Consider the following 26,734-nt stretch of genomic DNA (forward strand, 5'->3'; position numbering starts at 1 on the left):
GGTGCCTTCCTTAACTAGTTCACTTCCTTCTTGCAGAACTGGCAGCTTAAGAGTCAAAATCTGCAACACCCTATTTGATGTAGCAGACATCGATTGGGACCTTCTACAAGGATCTGCAATTTCACCAACATTCTTCAGTCCATACATGGAAACGCTCACTTAATTACAAATCTACAATGCTTGTACCACATGTATGCAGATGACACTCAACTCCACGCCAAACTCTCCTCTCAAGAGGATATTCGGAGTTAGGATGACACTCTGAGGAAAATACAGTATTGGCTGGCAATCAAAAATCTAAAACTAAATATGTTGAAAATAGAATTCGATCTTTTCTCCCCACCCTCAGATCCCAACAACCTCAACCTTGGTTCCTTAACCTCAAGTCACTAAACTGCACCACAACCATCAGCAACTAAGTACAATCATTAGGCATCACACTTGACTCAAATCTAAACGAGCATGCTCGCATACAAGCTGCAACCAGAAGCACTAACCTACATCTGCACCTACTAAGAAAACTAAAACCCTTCATACCGCTAGAAGACGTCAAAACAGCGGTTCAATCTCTAGAGTTCTCAAGACTAGAGTATGGAAATGCCACGCTCATAGGTCGCTCTAAGGCCAGCTTGACCCCAATGAAAGTGACAATAAATGCAGCAGCACGATTTTTAACAGGCACACAGCATTTTGATTGCATCTCCCACTCACTCAGAGACCTCAAATGGCTCCCAGTTGAAGCTAGGACCCAACTTAAGGTTTCATGGTTAACTCACAAAGCTTTACATAAATTTGGTCCTAAATACATTGTGAATAGAATCGAGCTATCAGACGGCAGAAGGGAATCGAGACGTGCACAATTTATTATACTTGAACCTGCCAGACTCCAAAAAAGTAAAACACACAGTCGCACTTTTGCCAGATCTGCTCCAAAAATATGGAAGCCACTACCCCCCTCAATGAGAGCTATTACTTCATGCAGACGTTTCAAGAAAGAAGATAAAGCCTTAGCACTAAAAAGACATGTGACATAAGAGAACTATTTTTAAACTGTCAATCACCCCATTGTATATTGTAGCCTAATATTTTTGTACCCCTCTCTTTAACTCCTATGTACTGCATGTCATAAGAGACTGATGCTTTATTGTACCCCAGCTCTCTTTCAACTATCACTTAGTACAACACATTAATACCGTTAGTGCTTAATTTGTAAACACATCGGTACCAGAGCCTTACCAGGAGCCCATCACAGCTTGCACCACCCGTCACCCCTGTAAGTCCTGTCAAAAATCTCAGCACAACTATTAATCATCACACTGATACAAGTATGATATTTCAGACTCTTCGAGGACCCCAAAGCGATAAAAATGGTGTAGGCAGCTGGTATTAGTTGTTTAAATGTATATTGAATAAATAAACAGCTGTTTTTCTGCATATCTTTTAATTGCATAAACAGTGCCACCATGTGGCAGCTGTAATTAGTGCTGGTGATGACAATATGTGCCGGTGACAGGTACTGGAAACCACTGGCTCAAATTAAACACTGGATACCATGATGCTCATGTTTGTGCTTTATAAATCACTATAAAGAAATAAATTATTCCCTTCTAGCTGTTTTGGGAATAATATTTCCTGATGCATGTAGAATTGCACTGTTCCTCATTATGCAAATCACTTGTACTGGGCTTCATCAGAAAAAAACACTCCACTTCTGCATTGTCCTCATTGCATAGATTGACTTCAGCATAGATCAACATGTAGGTCGTAATAGTGCTCAATCAATCTTAAGCACTGATCCAATAATTCCATGTTATATGAAGCAACAGTGGTCCAGTGGGACTCATTTTGTATTCACGTTTTTGTAGTAAGACAACAGATATTAGCTTTACAGGTGCGGTTGTCTGTTGAAACACTGTCATATGTAGTCCTATATTGGTTCTCTGAATCCCAGACCCAAAACTTAAAGTTTATTGTGATTTAAAAATTGACAATGAGCAGTCACCAAACAGAGACAGTCATTGAAAACTGAGGACATTTTAATCATTTCAGAACTATTTCCTTTTTGGTTTAAAAAGTTTCTCGAATGGATGTGCAACAAAACTTTGGGCCAGATGTACGACGTGAAACTGCATGTGCAAACGGGGTTGCGACCCGTTTGCGCATGTAAGTTTTGTCTGGGCCATGTACTTACACTGTTTTGCAAGTCGCAAAAAATTTAAAGCTCGCAAAAAAGTGTTTAGAGACTCACTATTTGGAAAGGGCGTTCCATTCCAAATAGGGACTCTCTAACCCATGTATGAATGTTTTGCGACAACAAATTACCACCCTCTTCAAGAGGGACCCCTTCCACTTTGTAACTGGCTGTAAAGATATTTTTTAAGGGCAGGCAGAGGTCCCAGGGACCACTACCTGCCCTTAAAAAAATTAAACGAAAACATTTCATTTTTTTAAAAAATGCGGACCGTTTTCCTTTATGGAAAACAGGCTGCACTTAAAATAAAAAAAATCAGCTTTATTTAAAAGCAGTCCCAGACATGGTGGTCTGCTGAACCCAGCAGGCCACCATACCTGGGAGGGCCTGTCATTCGCAATGGGCTCGCAAATTGCAAGAGGCTCATGAATATTAATGAGCATCGCAATTTGCGACCCCATTGGGAATCACAAACAGTGGTAAACACACTGTTGTAAATAGCAAATTGCGCCTCGCAAATTGCGACTCACAAAAGAGTCGCAATTTGCAAGGTGCAATTTTGCACATCGTACATCTGGTGCTTAACTATTTATTCAACTATTTTTTGTAGCACATATTTTGAATGAATGTTAGAATTTACCGGTAGAAAGTGGACTGGGCAAATGAAACAGATTTCTAAGAGTATGCCTTTCCTTCATCAAATGGTGTTTTGAAAAAAAAGAAAATGTGCATACTACTTCAAAGCTGGATGTTACCATGAGGAGAAAGAATGCCACAGTAACATCTACTGGACTATCGAATTATGATTTTCTGCACTGTGCCATAAATTCATCTTGATCCCCAAAATCTCATAGTATACTGAATAACTCAGGAAGTGGCTGATTGATCTATATCTGTACTTCACACTACTTAAGTTGGTTCACTATTGACTGTAGATCAAAGCGTGTCTGTTAAACTGGTCTGCATGCCAGCTAAAGATTTCTGTTAGCTCTCTCTTACTACATGGTAAGGACACTCTTTTCTGGGAAATCCTTTTTTGAAATATGAAATAACCCTTAGAAATTCCATTCAACTCAATTCAAAGAAATCTTAAACATGTTCTTCATGTTCTTCAAGGTCTACTACCACCTACTCACTTCTAAGGCATTTTGCCTCATGATGAGTTATAGTGATGGTTTTATGGAGATATGAGACTGTCTTACTTCTGGAAGATGGAATTTTAACTAATCTGGTATTTTTATGCCTTCTAGGTGGACATATTGTAGATATCTACAAAAATATTTGTGATATTTGGCCAGAATATCAGGAAAAAAAATATTGTGACACACAAATATAGTCGACAGGAGTATTGACACCAACAATATAAATGTTTGTGTTGTTACACAGTTGTAAAAAATATTGATGCAGCAAATATCATTGCATGTAATATCATTTACAAGTGTTAAATAGTATGCAATTTACTGTATCTGTTTCTTTTTTTAATTTGTGTTTTTAGTAAAATATTTCTTAGTTATAAATTTGTTGAAATGTATATGTTTAGTTGCGTAAATGTATATAACAAAATGTTTAATACCTTTTTTTAGTAGCAGGATATTCGATTTTTAGGAGATGAGTTTAGAGATAGTTTTAAAACCTTAGCATTTTATATTAAAATGTATGTTATTAATTTTGAAGATATGAGCAATAATATTGGATTTTAAAATATATTTTGTAATATTAATATTTTAATAAATGTTAATTTACATTTTAATTAAGATATATTTTAATTGTATAATAAAAACTTTTGTAAATGTCATTTTCAAAATATATAAGAAATTTTTTGTTTATAAAATCAAAGGTTTTTAATATTTTCATGTAAAATGCTATATTTTCATAATTCTCAGAGAAAAAAGAATTTAAATTCTAGAAATGTTTCAATCGTTTTTGTTTTAAAAAAATATTTTGAAATTATATTTTGCATTCATCAAAACATAAAATGTACTTAAATATTTTTGTATTTTACGATAGTTAATTTTGGAATAATAGTTTATCTGTTATTAAAGTTTAGGAATGTCTACACTGAGCACATTCTTGCCCTTTCATTCTCCAGAGGGGGCACAGCACAAGATTGCCAATTGTCTTCGTTGTTTTTCTCCCACCGGCATTGCAGCGTTGGGATTCTTGGATCCACCAGGAACCACAGTTGTGGGAAAATCCAGGTAACGGTGGGTGGGAGGAACAGATTTCCTTCTATGCTGATATAATGTATTTATATCTGCTATATATAACCCGGTCGCTCTTCTTGATAGATAGGATCCTACACATTTCCTACTTTTTGAGAGCTTTTCAAGTTAGCAGACAAATTTGGACTAGTCTCCCATTTCTACCCTTGCTGGAGGGTTGCCAGTTCTAGTGTCTATATGCTGTAGTGGTAACTCAGGGTTTTCAATGCCTGAGCATTCATGTGTCTGGGGATGCAGAGGATTTAAAAGAGCTGAATCTAATTTGTCAATTGAAACGTCTTGGGGAAATACATTACACACTGGAGAACACTCCCGGTCTCCCTTATATGTAGGGCAGTGCTTTTCAAGATGATGACCCCCCCGCATGTTATACATCCTAAAAAATACACCAAATAGGACACCACCCGGTTTCTTTAGAAAGGTGAGTAGCGAACTGAGCAAAATATTGTGGAATGGGGGCATTTAACAGATTTCCCTTGGCAAGCTCCAACGTGGAGTATATTAAGGGGGGCTGGCTATTCCAGACATTCAGATCTATTATTGGACAAACAATTGACTGCAGTGAATGATTGGGTATTTGGGAACATCAAGAATCTGACCTGCCGATCGGTGTGCTATGCGGGACCGAGGTTACCTGTCAATCATGTATAATAAGAAATGAGCAGGAATGCTGCAGCTCCATATGCAAATGGTTGTTGAGAGAGGCTAATAAACATCTGGGAGGGGATGGAATGGAATGATAGGCTGACAAATTAGGATCCTGCTATGGGACAGTGAACTTTTGTGTGAAAGTGGAAATCTAAAAGGCTTGTGTAAATGGAGTCTGATTGATACTGAGTATCAATGTCGAGGGGGTCCACTACTAGCTTTCACAGAATTACAGCAGGAGTACAAAATGGGGTAGGTTTAACAGTTTAAATACCTACAGGTGGGACTTGTGATAAGGTATGATGTGCCGGAGGGAGAACAACCACAAGAGTCCGCGCACTTGTATAAGGTCCGGCTCTCATTTGGAGAATTCAAAACGCTTTTAGGTGTCTGTATCAGCGAGTACGCTGTGTGCAACTGAGGATCGAAGCGTCAGGTCCCAGACCAACCCGTACCGAACCCCAGGCACTGTTACACCGCGTGGATGCATTCAGCTGACTCGCTGACTAGAGAAACCCTCACTACGGCTCCACCTCACGGTCCCCAATCTGGACCGCTCGTGGCCTAGAAACACCCTTCTCCTCTTTGCAGCCAGGATGGAAGTATAACCAGTGAAGAGTGAAGCACATTTTTTGGCTCCACCATATGGTCTTGATAACTGACCCCTAATTCATTTGGACATATACTCATTTTCATTAGCCAGCCGGGATGAAAGTACAACCGGCAGAGAGCCAAGGTCTCTTTTTCATTGCCTTAAGCACTGAAGAAGTCTTGGGGTACTTCCTCAGACAAAACACGTGTTTGCTGGACAATCATTCAGGATTAAAAGAAGAACACAATACTCCTGAATGTTCATTGTTATTTTTATTACATTTCCGTATATTGAATGTTCAATCTGAGAAAGTTTATGAAACAGACTACTTACTCTCCAAATAATATTGGCATGTGCACAGGCTTGCAGCAATTTTGTGTCACCTCTGATCTATGATTCAGGGGGTCCAGGGTTTATGCCTCCTGTTAGCACCGTCTTACGTACACTACAGCCAAAGAACACGTACACTCGATGTAGGCGCCAATTTCTAACCATCTAAGTTTAAAACTCTGTCCCTTGTCTTATTCCAAAATCTAGTTGCAGCTGGCAACAGGGATGACCAAAAGAAACATTTCATAGGCATTGGTTGCGAGAGGACTATCAAGTCTCAGGAAGCAGGAGGATGATCTGGACTGGTGCTGACAGGCAGAAAGGGTGATTTATTACTGTAGGGGCTGCCCTAAGAAATTCAATAAAGTGTGTGATAAATGGAGTTTTTCTAGAGACAGATAAAGATCTGATCAGTAAAGCTACAGGGAGGCATAGGAGTGGATTGTAGTTCCTTTCGAACTCTGCAACAACAGGTTTTGCACTTTTTTGGGACCCTGTTTGTATGATTTACACTACTTTTATCACAATTGCATGGATAAGGACTCTGTGCCTCACTGTCTCAATAAATAATATTAATGGCAAATGTTTATACCATTTTTTGGAACAATAGGGGACCCCTACTAATGATGTGTTTACTACATGTAGGGAATAACAGTCATATGAAAAAAAGGAGAACTGTGGCAAACAGATTATATCTTATATGCCATATCCTATAAGGTGGACTTCTGTATCAATACAGCACACATGATAACATGAAGAAACAAACAGTTACTAACTGATAAGTATCTAGGAGTAAATAGTACCTTAGTTAGCACCTGATTTCTGAATTTGACATGGTTTTTAAAAAAATTACGCTTTAAGTTGTTTAAGTAAAAGTTATTCTGATTTACCAGTATATTGAGTTATGCCATATTGCTTGTTGTCGATACACCAGATGTGAAGAAACACGGCGTCTAAACTGCTAGATCACCAATCAATTTCTAAATTACTTTGGATGTTTTCCTATATATAAATGACATAAAACGAACATGTCTTGCTATATGGTAGTATTTTTGCGATATTTACGATGGCCTCCTCATACGACGGCGGTCGCTAAAAACCCATTAGAAGATATCCTTCACTACGTCAGCTACCACTATAATTAAGGTATACGCTTTTGAGGATCTTGTCAGTTATTGCACGCAGTGGTTACACCATACAGTTAATCGCATATATCGCTGATATTGGTATTCCTATTTATGTCATCTATATAGGCAATCAAACCCATTAACCAAATATCGACTGACGCAGTAGCTGTTTTTATGCTGCGATCCCTAAACAACATGGCTGTTGAAATGATATGAGGCTGGACGATTTAAAGATATACACTTTATTACTATTTACTGCAGGTATATATTTCATCCATTTAGCGTAACGTGTCTGTACCGTTTCTTAACAAAATACTACCATGTAGCTAGACATGTTCGCTTTATGTCATTTATATATAGGAAAACAACCAAAGTAATTTAGAAATTGATTGGTGATCTAGCAGTTCAGACGCCGTGTTTTTCACATCTGGTGTATCGACAACAAGCAATATGCTGTTACTCAATATACTGGTAACTCAGAATAACTTTTACTTAAACAACTTAAAGCGTAATTTTTTAAAACACCATGTCAAATTCTGAAATCAGGTGCTAACTAAGGTACTGTTTACTCCTAGACACTTATCAGAGTCAGTCCAGCATACCAAAAGAGGAAGTGCAAATCTCTAATCATTGAAAGCCCACACATAATTGGGGCATTATTTGAGTAAGTCATTGATCAGTGTTTGTCATTTCTCTCTTTTTCTACCTTTTTAAGACCTGACATGCTATAATATGCCATTGCTCTCTGTCTGTTGTTATGCAGATAATATGCAGTGGGTAATCAAGAATGATTATCCATTATATATGAATTTGTATATATCAAATAAAATTGTTGTGATGATATACGCAGGTGCGTTTCAATCTTATACCTGTAATTAGTAAAGCCACCAGGTATCACCATATAATTATTTTCTTTAAATCACATACAACTAAATAAAAACTTAGAAAATTGTTGAAATATGCCCCAAAGTTAAATAGCGAGTCAGTCATTTAGTACGAATCTGTAGATATTTTCCAGTAGGATGAACCCACTATTGTCTTTGTTCTTTCTCTATTTTCGTTTCTTTTATCTCCCTTTGTGTAAATCACTGTTATTTCTGTTGATAGAGTTCTAATACAAGAGGGTCATGTTAATAAACCACTTTTTAGTACTTTCAAGTAGTCCATGTTTACAAATAGACCTTGTTCTAAGCGAATACAAAACAAACAATGATAATCAAAATGGAAATTCAATTTGCGTTATAACTGCAAAATCAAGAATATTTAATCCTAAAGAATAGCATTAATTTAAAATGAACTGTGATATTTTTAGCTGCTGAATGTAAATATAAAACTTAGAAATATTGCCCTGTTGGTTATATATATAATATTTAAAAAACACTGACTATGCCAAGAGGTGGAATACAAATGTATATGTTAACACTGTTTAACAATAATGTACACAACTGAATTTCTGATATTTTTTATACTGTTTGCAGTGTTGTCTTTTTTGTTTCTGTTGCAAATGACGGTCTCCTGATGAAGGCAGTGGCCGAAACGCATGTAGTGTTTCAACCCACCGCATTGCCAACTCCTATAGTCCCTTAACCAACTAGTCATTTGGTGTTGATTTATGTTTCCTTTTGTATGTTTTTTATTATTGACCACATTTACTTGATATAACATGAATTTGTGATATTCAGTATAATTGAATGAGGATAAAATAAGAAAATATAAATAAACAAAATATATTTTTATAAAATTGAGTTAGTGACTGTTTGTTTCTTCATGTTATCATGTGTACTGTATTGATACAGAAGTCCACCTTATGGGATATGGCATATAAGATATAATCTATTTGCTACAGCTCTCCTTTTTTCAAATAAATGTTTATACCATTCAATGTGCAGAGACCAACTGTTTAATAAAAAGATTTAATTGTGAAAAAAAGTTTAGCGAGGTTAGAATACAAAAAAATATATTTTACCTATTTATTAAAAATATGTTTGTTTATATTATAATATTTAAATTTATATATTTAGGTTTGTAGTTTAGAATAGTTAGTTTTTTTATATTTTCTATTTTAAAAAATGGGTATGCGTATGCAGTATTAATTCTGTATTTAAGCTGTTAAATATGCATTACCTTGTTTAAACTGTTTTATATTAAAGTGTACATTTTGAATTTCACCTCGTTGGAATCCAGCACCCTTTCAAATAGCCTTAGATTGGAGTGGGATTAATAAATATCACCCTTTTTGTGTCCTACATCTTCCCCAAATTGGTATAGATTGAAGTGGGAATAGCAAATGTCACCCCTTTAGCATTCAACACCTTTCCCCAATATGGTTGGTTTGGAGTGGGAATAGTAAATGTCATCCCTTTAGTGTCCAACGCCTTCCCCAAATTGGTTTCAATTGAAGCGGGAATAGTAAAATATCATCATATTAGGGGCCGATTATGATGTAAAAATGTATTTGGAATCTCAGAATCTGATTCGAAACCTATGTTTCTGACCAAATCATACACATACGATGCACGGAAACCATTTGTACAGCTCTATGGACACGGTTTCCAAGTGAGTGATTACGATGACTGATTCAGACAGCCATTCCGATTTGGTTTGCCCGACAAAAAACACCTCTCTGAATCTAACTTTGGGGGCCCATAGCAGGCCCCCCTTCACCATGAGGTCTCCAGTTAGTGCCCATGGGGGTACCCAAAAGACCCCTCTGTTAAACTATGCGCAGTGTGGCAGGCATCATTGGGTGCCCTCCACAGGTTGCAAGGTTTTCCCCAACCTCCCCTTTTTTCAATGAGAGCCTGTGTTCTTGTTCGGAACACAGGCTCCCATTGATGTCAATGCGAGTTCAACCAAACAATGTTGGGAAGCATCGTAATAGGTCGGTCAGACTCGCAGAACCCGCTTCAGTCAGAAAAGTTGCGAAACCTATTTGGTCAGAAGATTTTCTGAACTACATTGTAATCGGTCTCTTAGTGTCCAACACCTTCCCCCATTTGGTATTGATTGGAGTGGGAAAAGAAAATCTACCCCCTTTACTGTCCAATGCCTTACCCAAATTGGCTGAGATTGAAAGGAGAATAGTAAACGTCACCCCTTTAGTGCCCAACACCTTCTCCGAATTGGTTTAGCTTGAAGTGGAAATAGTACATGTCACCCCTTTAGTGGCCGAATCCTTCTCCAAATTGGTTTAGATTGGAGTGGGAAGAGCAAATGTTATCTATTTGGTGTCTAACACTTCCCCAAATTGGTTTTGATTGGAGTGGGAATAGTAACTATCACCCTTCCAGTGTTCAACCTTTTCGCTAAATTGGTATACATTGGAGTGGGAATAGTAAATGTCACCCTTTTACTGTCCAACACCTTTCCCCAATATTGTTAGATTGGACTTGAAATAACATATGTCACCCATGTAGTGTCCAAAAATAAAAAATTGAGGGTCATATTACCAACAACTAGCGATAATTTTTGTCTCTAACTTGTTTAGAGACAAAAATTATCGCCGCACATCGGCGATTTCTATCGCAGATAAACCTTGCTATTAACAAGGTTTATCGCAAATGCGATAAAAAACGGCCGAAATGCATGAATATCGCTGAAAAGTCAGCGATATTCATGCATTATCGAGCAAATGCTCTTAGCCATGTTATCCACCTCCCATTGGATAACATGGCTAAGAACTGCTCAGGGCAGGTGTTAGCTTTTGGAGATATTCCCGCTTAGCGCGAATATCTCCAAAAGTTGGTAATAGGAGATAGCGATGTTAGCGACTGTTTTCAGTCTCTAACATCTTGGCACGCCCACTTTGCATCTCATTAGTGATAAATATCACTGACATGCAAAGTGGGGCCCAAGATGGTCGCTATCTCCTACTAGCTGTCGCTAACTGGTGTTAGCGACAGCTTGGTAATAGGGAGATAATTTTATCTCCGCTTTCTTGGCTTTTAAAGCCAAAAAAGCGGAGATAAACCCCCTTGATAATATGCCCCACAATGATTTATGTTGGAGTGTGATTATTAAATTATATAATTTTAATATGACATTTGTTATTTTACTTTTAATGGTATGTTGTTGAAATATTTTGTGTTATTTTATTAGTAATGTTGGTAATCAGAAATATAGTTTAAAAATTGTATGTTTGTAATCAATAACATTATTAATTAGATTGTTTATGTAATAAATACATGCCACACATTTGTCTCATTTTAGTTATGTTTCCAAAGTTTATTTCTTGTATATTTTGACAGTGTTTTCATATATATTTCATTTAAGCATGAAATTCATTAAATAAGACATATTTTTTTAAAGCATGCTGTACCATTTTAACTTTTATTTTACACTGTTTAACAGTTTTTCAAAGTTTCTTGAATTTGTAATATATTTATTTTCAACATCATGCTAGCATATTTTTCCGAGTATATATCAAACAAATTGTATATATTTTATACCTTTATTTAATTTATAGTTTATATATTTAAAAAATGTTATCACAACATTTGTGACATTTTCTTAAAACTTTTTTTATACAATTTTCAACATTTTTACAATATTTCCTAATCATTTATTTTATTTAGTTTAATTTAGCGGCCATTTTCTTTTATTGCTACTTTTGGTTTTTGCAATCTATTTGTGTTATTTTTAATCTATTTTCCCGAAACCAGGTTGCCGTAGGGTACTGCAGCTCATTATAACATGTAAGTTCTCTTAAGGATTTTTTAAGAGTTTTGATGGTAGACTGGGTTTCGGGGGAGGTGTGGATGGTAGTTATAGTGTTGTTCGTGGGTTTGTTGTATATTTAGGTGTAATGATGTTACTGTATTTCACTAGTAAGTAGGTTTACCTATTTTAGTATGTATCACAATGCTATGTTAAATTAGGTTGTGTTAATTATATTTTTATGATTAATGTTATGTATATTTATTTTTAGGAGTGTAAGTAGCCACCAGGACACCTAGCTTGTCATTTGTCTGAGGCCTCCAGTTCCTGCTTTTTTCAGACTGATCCAGCGATGCCACGCCTGCCCGGGTTTTCCCGTTGGGGTTTTCTCGACTGGGTTTTCTCACTCACTGTTCCTCCTGTCAACTGAATCCCCGCCCACCCCAGGACCTAACTAATGCAGGCTGCAGAACGACCCTGCAGCTCATCAAAGGCATGCAAGAAACAAGCCTGTTTGTGCAGTCTGTACCTGGACCAGGACCAGTGCCATGACCTTTGGCCCTCCCGCTCACTGAAAATGCACCATCGCTGAGCTCTACACGCTTGACCCAGGACACCACAACAAACACTGTGCCGAACCATGCTCTACTGTAGGACCTTTCACCTGCACCCACAGCCAATTCGCTTGCCACTGCACACACACAATCCCACCAACCAGCCCCACACCAAACACACCGCAGACAACACCTGAGCTTAAAAACACCAACTCGCATGCACCGATCTCAAAAAACTCTCACTATGCAAGCATTCCACTGAATTATGGGGCCTCATCACCACTCTTGCACCTAACTAGGGGGCCGATTATGATAGCGGTTTTTCCTTATCCTCTGGGCCAGCAGAAGCCACCGCCGGCCCGGAGGATGAGGAAAAAACGCTGCGGAGCCTCCAAAGACCCACCGCCAAATTAGGATGGCTGGTGGGTCTGGAATTCCGTTCGCAGCTTTTCCGCCGCGTTCGCCTTCCGACCGCGGCGGAAAAGCTCTAGAATGGCTGGCGGTGTCTATCAGACATCGCCAGCCATATTAGGATGGTGGTGAATACATGCTTTTCCACAGCGGCTTTTCCGCCGTGGAAAAGCAAACAGACTTTCACTTTTGGGGCCCGTAGCGGTCCCCCTGGGTGAAGGGGGGGTGGGGGGTGCACATGGGGGGTACCTATGGTACCCCCCTGCATTTGCGTGCACAAAGCGGCAGGCACTGTGCAGTGCCTGCTGCTTTGTGCATGCAAATACGATGCATGCATTTTTAACCTTGCGGCGGGTGCAACTTGAAGCTGCACCCGCCGCAATGTTAAAGATAGAGGATGTGACCTCCACCCTGGAGGTCACATCCTAATCTACTCAGAGGGAACGCCGCAGCCCCTGCGGACGTTCCCTCTTCCTCAGGGGTCCTAATGACCCCCTTAGTCTGAATCAATGAGACCTGGCTCAAACCCATATCTTGCAAGCAATGTTTTGAGAGAGGCCCCACGTGCTAAAGGAATAGGGCTCTAAGTAAACTGGAAAAATAAATATTCCCTTCAGTATTTGGCTCAATTACACCTCCTTCATCATTCAATACCACATTCGCTCATACTTCAGGTATACACCCTCAAAATTCCATATGTAGTGGTTGTAGTGCCCCAAATAGTCAAACAGTAGAATAATTATGATATATTTATGAAAATTGTGAAAAATATTGCTTCACCACAATTTAAAAAAACAATTCATACATAAAAACCATTTCATGATGTAGGACTGACATAACACAGTCTAATTATCTCACAAAGATCAAAGGATCCATACGACCCAATAGCTAAATTAGCCTATAGTTTTTAACAGTACAGTAAAATCCACATAAAGCCCAACGGAAGGCAAAGGGAAACATATTCTTTTTTTTCTTTAAAGAAAAGAAAAAATAGAAACAGTAAGAGAGACAAAACAAATATGACAGTACGATTATTTATAATTCATAAAATAATCCATATGTGCAGTCAGCACAGGCATGTGAGTAGTGCAAACTTTCTCGTCAATAATGACGAGTGCCAATGGATTAAGTTTGTCCAATGTGTCAATGCGTTTCAGTGGTATTGTACAACTAGCAACCACCTTTTTCAAGACCAAGATTTGTGTCCCTCTTTACAATCGTTATCTGTACAAACGAGTTGACCCTTTGATTCATCATAGCCCGGTGGGGAGCAATGTCCTTATAATGAAGCAATCGTTAGTCAAACTCTATTGTTGTTAAGTGATTAAGAAAATATGAATCATCCCCCTTTTGTGCAATGAGCTTCTTTCTTTGTGTACCCTTTTGAAGTCATTCAAAATAATTTTTTCTTGTCACCTACACAGTTGTCAAATAAGAATTTAGACTGACTATTCACCGGCTGAACTATTTATTATATATTTTAGGGAGGACTGGTGTTTTTAAATTGTCTTGGTGCAGATCAAGAATTGTTGAAGCATGTGGAGGCAGGCATATGTGAGTTAGTCCATTACCGAGAGAAGTTTTGTCACAAAAAAAACGGGTACACCTCTGATTGTTCATTTCCAGAGCCAGAATTCGAGCCTCAGCATCTGCAGCTTTTCAGAACAGCTCAGGAGGAAAACCATAGTGATAAAAATATAACAGAACTGCCTAGCAAAATACATAGCTAATTGTCAATGTGTTGGAGGACAGCTCTGCACAGTTATGTTTTTCAATTCATTACACATGCTTTTTTTATGCAGAGTAACACTCATAGAAATTAGAAGTTCTGGGGTTTGGTTGGGAGGGCCCTCTGTTTCCCTCATCTTCTGCTGCACAGTAAGGGGTGGATGAGCAAGCAATACTCTGCCCACTTGCCAAAGCGAAGCAGAATGTTTTTGTCACTTTGCGGAGTCCTGCAAACTCCATCTGGGTCTTCAATATATATCTTAATATTTAGGTAGATTTAAGTGTTTGCAAGTCTTTTGGGTATTGCTATTCTTTTAGTTATATATTTTTGGAAGTGAATAGTAAAGATTTAGTTAATGTAATATATTTTGATTAATTTATTTATGTGTATAAAATGTTTTTGGTTTATTTGAAGTAATTGTATTTTGTAAAAAGTGTTTTTGTGTATACTTACTACTGATTTGGAGCCTGATTATGAGCTTGGCAGTGTGGGAGCAGGCAGCCAACCTGGCGCCCCGCTCCCACACCACAAAGCTCAATTGCTGGTCCAATCTAGATTAGGAGTTTTCTCCTGGTTTGTTAGTCGGTCCTTTGGTAGTCCTTTAGTGGTGCCTATTAGAATGGCACTGGAATTGGAGCACTAAAGTCCTTTCCTGCATGGCATGGACTGTGAAGTCCATGCCATGCAGGAAAGGGGTTGGATGCAAAAAGGGGGGCAAACCATGTGCTCCCCTGCATGCATCCCCATACCTTGAGGCAACGGTGGTTCTTTAGGGCCCCCTTTGTTTCCTCACTGCTACTGTTTTCATGGCAGGTTCAGTGCCTTGAAAAGGGTGGTTCAGAGGAAACTCGTAATATGCCTGGCGTTGCTGCAGCGGCATCGCCAGCATGTTGCGTCTTTAGGCCGTGACAACACTGTTAAGTGATCAAAGATACCTGGCGGTTGCAGCGGTGCTTTCGTTGTCCGACCGCAAAACTCATGATAGGGCAGTCAAACCGCCATGCGGCAGAGCCCGCACTGCCATCATGGCAACAGCCATCTGCAATAGTCATAATCAGGCCTTAAGTATTTTGGCAATATTTTGTAATTGATATTGTTTGAATCAACATTTTTTACAAATATTTTTATTTAAAGGTAACAGTATTTTTGCATCTGATATTTTTCTTTTGATATAGTCAAAAACCAATATTTTTAACAACGATATTTGTGTTCTAGATATTTGTGTTTTTACTATTTAAGTATAGGAAGTAAATATTTTTATTATCAATATTTAATTTCCAATATTTTTGTGTTTCGATATTGTATGCATACATATTATAAGTGATCCAATATTTTCTGGACTACTATATTCATTTTCAGGATTTTTGCCATAATCTTAAATTTTTTCTGTATAATATTGCTTGAAATTTTGCTTTGAGATTTGATGTGTTCCAGCGACATTTTTCTTGTTTACTGCCACTCATGCTTCCTACTTTTTAATGATTATTGGGTAGACAATGTATGAATTTATGGAATATTTTCAATGAATCTCTTGTTCAGTCTTAAAGTGTGGACAAATGCTGTGTTATTTTATTTCAGTGATTTATTACAGGAGCATCTCATATATTATATGTGCTTTGTGCAAAGAACAATGTTTCATTCCCATGTGGAAAAAATCTTCTGAGGGGGAGTAAAATTCAGTTTTGTGAGTAGCCCGCAGTAGTGGTATAAAGTATGCAGTGCAATAAAAATATCCTGCACACACCCATGACCTCGATGACCTGTAAACTACCATGACATTATTCTTTGGACAGCAGCAACTCCTACATAATTTCAAATTCAGGAACTACATGGACCGTCCAGAAAATTTTGAACAAGTGATTTTTCTTGAATACTCTACATATTCATATATTGTCTAACCTACACCCATCAAAATATTTTTGCTTTTGTGTGATTATGGGTATGGCTGACTGCTAGGGTCAAGACAAATAATAAACAACACATTGCCTTTTGATATATTTATATATATATATTTTTTTTGTTGTTGTTGCAAAAACAAAGAATGCACGGCACACACCTTAGTCGTTTCAGCTCTTTATTTCTACAAACGCTCTCCTCCTCCTACTCGCTTCAAACTTCTTGTTCTTGGTCACAGTAGTTTATACAGTCCTTTGTCGATTTTCCCTTTTTAAACTCACTATCCACAGTTGCCCATTATGAGGCATTGTGGTACTAGTAGTTCATGCTTTCAATTAACTTTATTAAACACATTATTTATGCACGCAAAGTACGTATAACAACGTTTTTCACGATTTGGAAGCATTATTATGACACTAATTATCTCATGTATCATTATATGTTAGAATATACAGGGTCGAGTCATAATATGGTCTCAATAACTCATACCATTTCTATGGATGACATAGCACAGTCCATTCACTTTCGTGGGCGGTGTCGATCTCAACAACTACAATTGCAGCAAAGTATTTATCCACTACTACTCGACGTCAGTACTAGACTGTGTAATCATTGCTTCAGGCCAATTGCCCTTATGCGATTTTATTTGCCTTTTCACCCAATACTCAGTGTAAAGCACTGAAACATATCCTGAGTTATGGCAATTAGATAATTTTACCGTTATGGATTTAGTGTCCATTTTGAATAAACTGAGTGCAAGTTATAATTCTTATGAGTTTTGGCACCGCTCTCCTTCTCTGTTCTTCAATGTTGCTATAGATAAAAAGTGATGCATTAAAGAACAAAGAACTACTGCTACATTCATAATACATTTCATATTGACATTCCCATGGGTTCAAGTTTCGTCTTCAATCATTATCCCATCAATTGTTCACATTATCCAAATAATGCAGTTCCTAATGTTCCAACCAAATTGTCAATATCCACGTGCATCGCCTCATCCCTGTTCAGACCTGTGGGGATCTTTGTTTTGAGCCTGATAATAGGTTTGGATTCAAGGCGTCTTAGCTTGAGCGTTCTGTTCCCATCCCCTCTCGTGTGGCGGAATTGTGACCAGACCCGAATATTTCATGACTAGCCATGTTTTACCTGTGTGAGTGCCCATATGTTTTGCTATGGCATATGACATGTCATGATTGACGGTGGCCCGTATATGCTCAAGTATCCTCTTCTTGAGTGGACAGATTATGCTGCCAATGTATCTCTTTCCACAGAAACACTCAATTAAATATGCCACATAATAAGTGTCACCTGTGATGGTTTCCTTAATTTCAAATGGATGTCCTTTTGGGTCACTGATTGATTTTAAGTTTTGTCCTATCTTGCAGGCCTTGCAACTCATGCATTTTACAAATCCCCTGTGTCTGGTTTGTAACTATGTCTCTTGTTTTCTCATCTCAAAGTGGCTGTTCACTAGGACAGAGATGGTGCCTATCGGTATTATATGAGGGATAGTCTCCTAAATAGGTGGCCAATGTCTGGATCTTTCTTCAGTACATTCTAGTACTTTGTTAAGGTCTGTTTCATTTGAAAGCTCTCTCTGCTGTATGTCAGAAGTATGCCAGAAATAAGCGCGTTGTGCTGTCTGATTCACCAGCTGTTATCTTATTCATCAGTTTTCTACTGTCTATAAGTGTCCCGAGTTTTTAATCTTACTTTTTGTTCACCCAGATAAATATATCGCTCTACATTTGTATCCTCTTTGGAGAAATCAGTTCTTGGTTTCCTCAAATTTTTGGTTCCGAGCAATTCCTTTTCATCCTGATAAATTCCTCAAATGGGATACTCTTTTAAAGGGATTGAGGATGAAAGCTTGGACCGTGCAATACACTATTGGTAGCAGTCTTTTTTCTATAGACTGTTGTATGTATTTTGTTTGTTTTGATATACACCTTGGTATCCAGGATATCAATTTCTTTAGTTTATGGTGTGAGTGAATTTCAATCACACCTCATTATTATTTAAGATCTTTGGGTAGTCCAAGAATTCTGATTCCGTTCCTCTCCAAAGTAGAAAAAGATAATCGATGAATCAAAGCCAGAGGACCACTTTAGACTTGCCATGTCATGAATGATGTAATATGTGACATAATCAGCAGTGGATTGCGTGTGTGCGATATATAGTTAGTGCAACGAACTATATATGCAAATTTCAATAGTTTTGTGTGAGTAAAATAAGGTTTTGTAAATGCTAATTCCTAACTATATGTGGTCTATAATCTATGGTTTTTTCAGTGAATTTTCAAGGTTTTGTAAATGGTAATTCCTAACTATATATGCTCTATAACCTATGGTTTGTTCAGTGAATTTCAATGGTTTTTAAATAGCAAATATCAAAAGCTGTAAAATGTATTATTCTTATAAAGGAAAAATATATTTTATATGTTTTTATTAAAAAAAATTTATGCATCTTCCAAACCCTGAACCTCTTAATAGTGCACCTAAATCAGCCACAGAACCCAATAGCTCGTTTCAGAGCTACCCTACCTCTGATCATTCTAAACGTTTATCTTTTTCTAAATTATTTCACTATTTTTCACCAAAGTATGCTCCCCGGTACGCTTACCGGTGCGCGTACCGGGCGCTCTCCACACAATTTTTTTTCTTTGCCTATTTGAGCCTCCTAAGCCCCCCTCAGAAAACCTAGAGGGTTAGGAAGTGTCTACTGTGCCCCCTTCTACCCATTCCGAACATTGTTTGCCCTCCATCTTGTGTCTCAATTCTACCAAAACACAAAATGGAGGACTCCCGTAACGCTGCCGGTACGCGTACCGGGGCGCGCACCGGTAAGCGCTCAATAAAAAAAGGTGGGAAAGTAATTTACAGAAAAACCACTGGAGACTCTTTCATCAAATATAGAATAGGCCCTACTACATAGCAGTCCCTACCATTTACCCAGATTTGATGGAATTCCATTGAGACATTTATGCTGTAGGCCTGCCTAGATATCCTGAGGTAAATTACATGACAAAAACACATATGAAGTGTTAGAATTGACAACCAATTAAAATGTTACTTTCATTTTCTACTATTATTTCATGACATTTGATTGGTTATGTACCTGAATATATATAAAGAAAGATAGAGAAACACAGCCATTTTGACTACTACTTCCTGAAGTACATTTCAAGAGCATTTTCACTGACAACTTAAACTTCTTTTTGAAAGGTAAGATGTTATTTTTAAAATTTGAAAGGAGAACTATGTTATGCTAATTTGGGAAAATGTTTTAAGAAAGTTATATACTGTCCCCCTGTAAGAGTTAGAGATTGAGATAGGCTTCTCTGTTATAATTATGGATTGAGTTAGGCTTCTCTAGTATAATTATTAATTTACTTAGGCTTCATCAGAGGCACTTTTTAATAGTTCTACTTCCTGCCTGAAACCATACAGTGCCCAAAGATAATTTCACTGTTAAAAACTCACAAGTACCTGTTTGAAATTAAACCCAACAGTGCCCTTTCTCTACTGATATATTTATTTTTTATGCAATTTACAGCAAGAAAATGGAAACACAACAGAAAGAAAATAATATTTCCTTTCAAATTAAGATTGAAAACAATCCTAAGGAAGAAAATTAAGAAATTGAGTTTTTGGATGACACTTTAGACCAAGAATTAATTAAATGTGTTGAAGAATGTGAATCATGGAATGAAAAGGAGGACATTCCAGATGAATTAATGTTACAAATTCTTTTAGATTTTGAAAAATCAGAACAATAAATTAAATTTTTAAAAGTTAAAATTGTTTGAGACATTATTCTTTTTTATATGAAAATTATGAAATAGTACCCAAAAAGATATACTATAAAGTGAGACTTAAAATATACTGTGCAACTTTTTTGTGTAACATAGTAAGTTTGCTCATAGTTACTTCCTTTCTCCAACTATATTATCTCAAATGTCTATTTATCATGTCTTTGTCATCTCCTGCCTCCATATTGTTTCTGCTTTCCTGACAGACTATGGTATGAATTCCATATCCCACAATAACTTCTGAAACAACATGCAGGATATCTACAAAGGAGATGGAGTATATTAATTTTTTGACTCTGCATTGGTACCTACATGTTGCTACTTAAAAAAAATTAAAAAAAACAACAAAAAGAACAATCAATAAGCATACAATATTTGAAAAACCTATCATTCCTTTTTCCCCATAGTACGCTCCCCAGACCGCTTCCCGGTGCGCGTACCGGGCGCTCCCCCCGCAAAAAACTAAAACAAAAAAATGTTTTTTTTCCCTGCGGGCCCCTTTTAAAGCCCCCACATCAAACCTGGGGGGTCAGGGAGGATCTACTCTGCCCCCTTATGGTCATTTCCCCCTTTGTTTTGGCCACCTCTTGTGTCTTGATCCTACCGAGACACAAGATGGCGGCAGCTCCGGACTGTTTAGAATGTTTACAGACACCAGGGAGCCAATCAGCTTTACGCGCGCAAGTTGCGTAGTGCGCCCGGAGAGCTCCACGGTGCGCGTACCGGGGCGCGCTTACAGATATATATATTTTTTGGAACCCTAATTACTCAAAATCCACTTTTGCACATATCTTGAGACCTAGCAAAGGCACATCGGGCTACCAGTCCCTGCAATTTTGCCAAGTTCCATAGAAATCCATTCATCCGTTCGAGCTAAAAGTGAGTCCAACCGCCCTATGGAAAACTCAATGTTAAAAACACGTTTTTGGACCCCCCTTTTTTCTTGGCCCCCACTTCACAAACCCCCCCCAAACTTTCAGGGGAAGCACAGAAACAAAATGTGCTATTTTCCAGAAAATTTCAGCCAATTCCGTCCCTCAAAGCCAAAGTTATTCAACATAGAATTTTCATGAAATCCCTATTCAAAAAAATCCTAACTATATATACCTACTGGCGACTGCCAGTAGGTAATATACATGTATATATATATATATATATATATATATATATATATATATATATATATATATATATATTTCCACAGCTAATCGTCATCATCTGAATCAGATTCGGGAGGCACAGCGGGGCTCATAACACCATCATTTTATTCTTGAACATCAGGGCATGACCCGTTTCAGAGGGTTTCCTTTATCAAACGCCCTCAATGTCTTAGTGCCTTTGTTACACACAGTCCCCTTTTCTATGTCTTTATAGCTCTCCAGCATTGAAATAATGTGGGGCACCTCAAAAACGTGGCACGGAGTCGTCGTGTTTCCTCGAGTGTACTCTATTTCCCAGCAGGCAGCATTCCTAACCTACTGTCGGCGGCTCCGTTATCGGCGTATATATATATATATATATATATATATATATATATATATATATATATATATATATATATATATATATTCAATGAAAAAACCATAGGTTATAGACCATATATAGTTAGGAATTCGCATTTACAAAACCTTATTTTACTCGCATAAAACCATTGAAATTCCATATATAGTTAGTTGCGCTAACTATATATCGCGCACCCGCAATCCACTGCTGATGATGTCACATATTACATCATTCATGACATGGTTAGTGACATCACTGATGACATCACTGATGACATCTCAAATGACATCACTGATGACATCTCAAATGACATCACTGATGACATCTCATTTGACATTACTGATCACATCACTGATGATATCATTCATGTGATAATACGATGAACCTCTTCAGACTCTAATATAACCTTAGATACAATCAGTGTAAACAGACACTCACAGACTGTCACTCATCCATGGAGTTACTCACACACCTAGTCAGTCATGCAAAGAATCAATCACACCTCCATTTCCTCAACTATACAGTTATACAAACTTTACTTATTCAAACATATACTAACACATATTTACTCTCTTATACAATCCCTGATACAAGTTCACAATGATCCATACAGCCACTCACACATTCACTGGCTCTTATGCACAGTTATTTATATATGTCAACTCTCACATGTACTGTGTTTTACATATGTACTTACTTTGACATGTAGCACTGAGATATCCATTCACTCACCAATACACTCATGCACACAGTCAACCGCCCATACAGCTGTTACCACATGCACTTTTGAAACCATACCTCTAGTGAATCAACTGCTCACACATCTATGCACAGAGTCATACACCTCCCAGCCACCCACACACACACTCAGTCTCCCATACAAATACTTGGGCAACCAATCAATAACCCATATAGTTACTCATATAGCTACTTATCAACACATGCAACAGTTTACAGAACAACAGACATAATGATGCACAAATTAAGACAGTTTAGTCACTAACCCATGCACTCAGTGAGACACATTTAATCACTCACTCATACAGTCAGTCATGCACCTACTAAATCCTTCATCCAGACACTTATACATCCACTCATTCTTCAATATGTAAGACATATTTTAACTTCACAGAAACATACAGTCACTGGATGTTGTCATCAGTGATGTCATTTGAGATGTCATCAGTGATGTCATCAGTGATGTCACTGACCATGTCATGAATGATGTAATATGTGACATCATCAGCAGTGGATTGCGGGTGCGCGATATATAGTTAGCGCAACTAACTATATATGGAATTTCAATGGTTTTATGCGAGTAAAATAAGGTTTTGTAAATGCGAATTCCTAACTATATATGGTCTATAACCTATGGTTTTTTCATTGAATTTCAATGGTTTTTTAAATGCAAATTTCTAACTATATATGGTCTATAACCTATGGTTTTTTCAGTGAATTTCATTGGTTTTTTAAAAGCTAACATCTGTAGCTGTAAAATGTATTATTCTTTAAATCCCAAAATATATTTAGATGTTTATTGATAATTTTTTTTTTAATATTTTTTTTCTTCGCTTCTAGTTCGCGAACCGGGAAGCTTTCCGTTAGCTCATCTTGATGCCGCGATCTAGTCCGCGAACCGGTCAACGTTACGTTAGCGGAACAGTGACGCGCCGCGGAAGCGCGACGTATCACGTTATCGCGTAATGCGTCTAATGACGCGCCGCGTTAGCGCTCCCGGAAGTGCTCCGGACCGCGAACCGGAAGCGATCTGGGACGCGGCGCGCGCCGCGTAACGTAAGCGGAACAGGTCATGTGACTTGTTTATCAAACTTCTCATTGGTTCATTTCACTTTTGGTTTCCAAATGATGTATGACTAGGTCATGTGACCTAAAAATAACACTTTTCATTGGCTCAGAACTTTTGTTTTCCCCAAATCAAGTAAACCCCTCCTTATTTCCTCACTCTGACTTTCATCTTGGTGAGAGAAAGACCATTTATCTGAAGATCCACAATGGCTTCCATTGTTGCTGCAGCTGGTGCACCCCCACCACCACCTCCACCTCCCCATAAGAAGAGAGGACCACCCAGTCAAATTATGACTAACAGAGAGGAGGAAGATGAGGAAGAAGAAGAAGAGGAGAGAGAGGGACAACAATTTGTTGATGAGTTGCCCCGGGTTTCTAAACGAAAAACCAGTTTCATCTGGCAGTTTTTCACCATCCCTCCTGGAACCAAGAAAGTGAATGCAAAATATGCCACCTGCCTCATCTGTGACTACAGATTGTCGAGAGGCACAGAAAAGAAGTACAGTATGGGGAACTATACAATGCACCGTCACATGAGCAGGTGGCATCCCTTGAACTACAGCCGGGCTGAGTTGAGGGATCTTGAAGACAATCCGACGGCAACTCCTGTGGCAAGATCTACATCCACATTGTCTTTGACGGGAAGAGAGGCACAAGAGACTGTGCCAAACATCCAACCTAACTTCCAGCACATGAAGTTGTCTTGTATTTACTGTGGTGCTATGCTGTCATATGGCAACATGAGTGTCAACCTCATGAACATTGCATATGAAAATCATAAGTGCCCTAATGCACCCAAAAAGTAATTTTCTTTTTTTTTGCTCCAGTTGAGCCGTTTTGAAAGCCTGTTTTTTGTTGTCTCCCCTCCTTAAAAAACACAAAAAAACATAAAACAGTTCTAAAAATACAAAAAAATCAAAAAATGTTCAAAAAATAACAAAAAAAATATAAAACAACAAAAACAAAAAAAAACAGTTCTTTTCAGAACTACCTCCCCTTTCAAACAAAATTGCTAGAATGTTTATCACTCTGGCAAGCTCTATTTCTTTTGGTTCGCTTCAAGTTCGCTGACCGGTTCGCGAACTTTAAGCGAACTAAAAAAAATATTTTTTTAAAAAAAAAGAAGAGTTAGTATAAGGGAAGTAAACAGAGAATAATGTAAAAAGAAAGACAGCTAGAGAGAGTAAATGAGAGATACTGTCAATGACATCATCAGCAGTGCATTGCGGGTAAAAAGAGTGGAAAACATTTACCTTATAATTCTTGTTACCTTTTTTAAATATTTTTTCATACTTTCAATCTGTAAAACAAAGAACAAACATTTCAAAAAATATTAAAACATGTATTTAAAAATTAGAAAAGACAAGGGAAAAGGTTCAAAAACAAACAGTTTTTCAACAACTTTGACATTTACAGAAGTCTCTGCTTCTCTACGTTCCCTACACAATCCTAAAGATATATATTCGAAAGAAACTGTATCTTGATATTGCTGAACTGAGGCCTATTTTGAAACATGATGTTTTTCTTGCACTGCTAATGTCTCACAATAGTGATGCAATAGCAGCGCAAAAAAGATGTAAAGTCATAATAAAATTGTGTCTAACATTGTAAATGATTGTTTTAGGATGCAAATAAGATGTGTGCTTTCAAGAGCTTTCTTTGAGGTGAGGCCTCTTTTTTTTATAAAAAAAAAAACACTACCCAGAAGTACAGCACTCTAAGCATTAAAATTGATATTTACAGAACTCACCTTACCCATATGTACCACACATTTCTAAATGTATATCATAAGGACAAAAAGCATAACATTAATTATACATGTTAAATGGTTTATTTTTGCTGTTCTCAGAATGTATCAAATTTCACTTAAATCAGTGACTTGAAGGTATTCATCATGTAACAGCGGGGAAAAAAAAACACAATCAAAATGACTGTGTTTAAAAAACCCATACAACCTAAGAAATCTGATTTCAAAACTTCTTAAAATTAACTTACTTTCAATGACGTCGAAGGATCTCCTATAAACAGCATCCACTCTGTTGTGCTTTAAATATTTTCAGCCCGCCACTTTCTGAAAGAAAACCTCCATCGATACGTGAAATATGTTACATAGAAAAAAAACTTCTCTCATTATATCACATGTTTCCACTAGGCCAAATCATGTTGCCGCGATTCGCAAATCTTGTAATTCTTCCAATCAAATCCCGACATTTTCTATTTTCGCAACTTTCAAAAATAAAATATTTGAGATTATTTTCACAATCCTGGACTACTAATATCTTACTCTTCTTTGTCAGTCATGTTCTCCTTTTCCTATGACACTGATACTGCTTACTATGAAGCAGACTTACTTGCATTAGGTTTATATAGTTGAATTTTTAATCGAGACAGCATTGCAGACTTACATTCCCTCTACTTAAAATTTTGGTTTTAAAAACACCAGGTAAGAATTTTTAAGGTCAAACGGCAATTTTTTTTTGAACGTTACAACAGAATCATTACAGAATGACCAGCCGTTTCCAGACTTTAAGTAAGCTGTATAATGTCCTGATGTTGTTGATGGACCATCGTGATAGATAATTGCTACAGTAACAAAAGTCCTCCCTGATATTGACAGCTGAGAAGCCACAAAATTTTTTATTAAAGTTGACAATTTTGTTCCATCAGGCCTACATCGTTGCATCATTAAAATGACATACTGGCCATATCTACGTATAAATAATGTTGACATCATATCACATTTACATTGGCTACACTCCATGTTGTGATCCGCTGCATTTACTAGCTTATTAAAGGAGACTGATTTACTGTCTGGCAAAGTTAAATATATAAATCTTTCTGAGTCTACACTAGTAGTACTTGATACCATACAGTTCTCGCAGTCATGCTGCCATTGATAAGAAAGCCCAAACAGGTGATCTACATCTACACCCTCAACTTGCAATATATCAAGCATATACATTAAAAACTCCTGACAATCTTGCTGATTATTTTCAGAGAAGTCTGTTTGACCTGAACATTCATCTAACAGATAACGAACTTCAGACACACTTTCTACTTTTGTTCGATCACTGCTACATTTCTCGAAAACAGAATTCAACAAACAGCATAAAATTTGTTCAGAATTCAACAGAATCTGTTCTTTTAAACTCTCTAGTGAAAAGAGAACATTAACCACTACATTTGCATAGCAGTTGACACCAGAACTGTTTTCAAATTGAAAACCGACAACATCTTCAACAGAATCCACTTTCT

Source organism: Lissotriton vulgaris, chromosome 4_1, assembly GCF_964263255.1.
Source record: "Lissotriton vulgaris chromosome 4_1, aLisVul1.2, whole genome shotgun sequence".
NCBI classification, from domain to species: Eukaryota; Metazoa; Chordata; class Amphibia; order Caudata; family Salamandridae; genus Lissotriton; species Lissotriton vulgaris.